The following is a 4,086-nucleotide window of genomic DNA, read 5'->3' as shown; positions in this document are numbered from 1 at the left end:
TGATACTGAAAAAGATATGATACGGGAAAAACTTGCAGTCAATCAACCAATATCATAAAGAGGTGATCAATCAGGTGGTGGTATTCATCAAAATTCATGGGAGTGCTTTAATTGATAAAAGCAACAGCTCCTCCGGTACAATGCATGTCTTTCCGGTATGATAGATTTTCCAAAAAATACAAGGAATTTACAATCTACTCTAATTAGAGCTGTCAACTTTGAGATACTCGATTGAGGGATTGGATTGTGAGAGTAATCTTCTTCTAATTTTTTTTTTCTGATGCTATTTTTGTCTTGGAAGCTTTAGAAGGAATATAAGAATCGATTCCTTGGGTATCATCAGTAAATGGGTTGACATCAGATTTTTTTTTTTTTTTAATTTTGTACAGTTTGTGTATAGACCTTGTTCTTCTACTAGGGCAGACCATGCCATTACTCCAGTGTCTTTTGATATTAGCAAGTCAGCTTGGTGCCTTAGGTTGCCTAAACTGAGAGTGCTTCTTAGCACCTTCACCGGCATTTGCATCTTGGTCTGGATCCAATGAGTTACCGATACGTACCATCCATTCCATCTTCCTTTTTGCTTCTTGAAGATTTTTTCTCAAATAAAGCACTGAAAGGAACTACAAGATTATTAACAATAAGCAGGACTCGAATCAATGTTTTCTACAGAAAATATTTACAAATTATATTTTGTTCCATTAAAACTCCAAATTCTTTTTATCAAAAAAAAAACATTTAACATAAAGTAGATTTTATATGGATAAAATAGATATTTTAAATTGTATTTGGATGTGATGTAAATCAAGAATCGATGTAAAATTTATATTGGTTCGGTTTTGTATACATTTGAAAAGAGGGTATAATTATTATCAATATAAAACTACACTCCGGTTCTGTTTTGCATGTGTTTGGATGGAGTGTAGTTTTACCTTGATAATTGATGTATAACCTCATCAGCTCTAAAGTTTTACATCGATATCAATTTTATCGATATAAAACTTTACACTCTTCCACCCATCACTATTTTCTAAAAAGCAACGGTGGTCAATGTAAAACATCATCAATGTATTTTTACATTGATAATGTTTTACACTGATTCCAAATAAGCCTGCAACTGGTTCTTATGTTTTATTTTTTTATATTATCTGAGATGCCATAGATATGAATTAAAAACTAAATTCTTATGGCAGCCAGCCGACCAACTTGATGATAAATTTTCTGTTACTCTCCATTGGCCCATTTACCTAGTCTCAGCTGCCTGCTTGTTTGTAACCAAGATATGATAAGTTGAATGAAATCGGCCAAAAAAACTGAAAGAAAGTAAATTTTAGGCTGTATTTGGTTTGAAGGAAAAAGTACGGAAAGGAAAGGAAAGGTAAGGAAATGTTTACAAATCTTGTATAAATTTCTCTACCTTTTCCTTCCTTTCCTTTTTTCCTTCAAACCAAACATAGCCTCAAGTCACAATCTTCTCCATCCATTTGATTATAGTTAAGTGTGAAACCGAATGCCCAAATCGAAGAATTTTGACTACATATATAGGGACCAGGATTTTAGGCCATGCCCACTGAAATTTTGAGAATTTCCCAATTCAAACTAGCCCAAGTTGCATTCCTAGTTATATTAGGCCTTATTTGGTATGTCTTGATATACGGATTGTCAATTATTTAGAAGTTTGGAAGTCCATATTTTGGCCTTTTTTCATTTAGTTGGAAAAAGATCTAGTCGTCAAAAGATGTTTTCTTGAAAAGTTGTGTAAAGCTTGCTTTGAGCTATTTTCAGGAAACTCTAAATGGAGTTTTTCGACTCTATTCATCGCATTTTCATGCGAAAAGATATACCTTAACCAAACGGTCTTCAGAATACTAAGATCTTAACGCAAAAGTTTATATCATCTTTTGGCCATCGGATCTACCAGAACATCTTTCAAAAAAATCCTGCCAAACGACACCTTAATCATTTAGTTTTATGTTAAGTCTTACAATAACCAATTAGAATTCAAGAAAATTCATGGAATGCTTTTGATTGGTCAAACTCTCGAACCTGAGAGTAAACATCCACCTTCAGGTAAAAGATTTAATCAAGAGTAAACATGCAGCCTCAGATAAAAGAGTTTAATCAATCAAAACAACCCCTTCAATTTTGGTGATTTCTCATTGGTTAGTTATGACTTAGCATAAAAGGATAAGTGTAGAAGATTTGGACTGTCAAAACAGAGGTAGGATTAGCTTAACGCAATAACTTTCATCTGGCTGTGGAACCAATTATTACACTCCACAACAGTCATAAAATACATGGGCCCATAACCAATCAACCTCTTAGTGTGAGTTTCATATATTTTAGGGAGAATTACGGTTCAGCCCATGGTCAAAATTTTTAGGCCCAAAGTACAGTTGGGGTAGGTTCCAGCTTAGAATTGATGTCAATCCACAGATGGCATTAGTATATAAAATGGGGGTATTTGACATTTTGAATGTTTATAGGTTTGCAATAGAATTCAAAATTCTATAATGGGCCTATCCGTACTTTTACGATTATTTTATCACTAGTGTGGAGCATTGTCATTGGTCCCACAGCTTGAATTCGTGGAAACAACCTAAATTCCACTTCCCCTAACATGAGAAATACCCACTTCCACACCTCTTCAAAGCAATCCTCTGCTCTTTTGTCACTTTCATTTTTCCTTACTCCCCCTTCTCCCTTACCATTATCAAATACATTTCCCTTCAAAAAAAAAAAAAAAAAAGCGGCAAGAGGGAAGGAATTCCACCCAACTAATTTCAGAAGAAGAATTTGTCCTCTTTTGGCTTTCCTTATCCCTAATTTGAAGGGCAAAAACTAATGATTTCCACCGCATCAAAGTGACAATAACATTCAATACACTATCCACTAAACAAATCCGATTTTAAACACACATAAAGGAGTACTGAACATATTTGATTGGTTCTTTTCAAGAAAATTTTCTTAGCCATGAAGCACAACCATGCCAAACACCCACTATGTTAAATATCTTTTGTCGGTTGCTTTTGGGGTACCACCTTCTGTTATGGCCAATCCAACTTCTACTTTGACAAAAGACTTGTTGAATTGTTCTTGGTCGGTTGTCAGGCATCCAATCCAAGAACTTTGTATTCCTAAGTCCATTGCTTTTAGGCCTTTTATCTTTCTTCCGACCCAATGGCTTTTGGGATTTGTACTAATTTTGCCTTTATTCTTCCTTTTCCTTCTTTCCCCTTTTTTTCAGTTTGAGTGTTTTGGAGGGATTTACTTTTATCCATTCTTTGCCAACAGTACACATTCTGATTCTTCATTCTGTATTGGAAATCACTTCATTATTCTATTTTGCTCTTTTTTTTTGTCATTTTACTGTATTACGACAACAATGGAACAGAAAAAGTTATTTATCTAAAACCCTCAAGGCTCTATTTAGAAGGAGTACAAATATAAATATATATGGTGTAAATACATATAAAATAATACAAAATATAAGGTTTTGCACTCTACATGTGTAGTTGTACTCCTTCCAAACTAAGCCTAAAGAATTCTCCCACATGGTTGTGGCGTTTGCAGGCCTTTTAGGCCCTGCCCAGGCGCCCATATGTAGCTAACTACCTACCACTACTCTTGTCACATGGCCAAAGTAAACCTTACTTTGAAGTTAATTTTTAAGGTAGAATTTAGGGAGAATGACGGTTAAACCCAGGGTCAGAATTTGTAAGCCCAAAGTACTGTTGGGGTAGTGTCAAGTTTGGAATTGATGCTAATTCATGCGCAGACATTGGTGCATAAAGTGTGGATTGTTGACATTTTGAATGTCTATAGCTTTGCAGTAGAATTTAGGGAGAATGACGGTTCAGCCCAGGGTCAGAATTTGTAAGTCCAAAGTACTGTTGGGGTAGGTGTCAAGTTCGGAATTGATGCCAATTCACGGGCAGGCATTGGTGCATAAAGTGTGGATTGTTGACATTTTGAATGTCTATAGGTCTGCAGTGGAAATAAAAAATTTGCATTGGGTCTGTCCATACTTTTTCCGTAAAATTTATGATCAATAGCTTATGGCTTTCTAAGGTGGGTCCCACAGGA

This window comes from Nelumbo nucifera, chromosome 4, assembly GCF_055504915.1.
Source record: "Nelumbo nucifera cultivar China Antique chromosome 4, China Antique-T2T, whole genome shotgun sequence".
NCBI classification, from domain to species: Eukaryota; Viridiplantae; Streptophyta; class Magnoliopsida; order Proteales; family Nelumbonaceae; genus Nelumbo; species Nelumbo nucifera.
Note: the sequence above shows the minus strand (reverse complement) of the source record.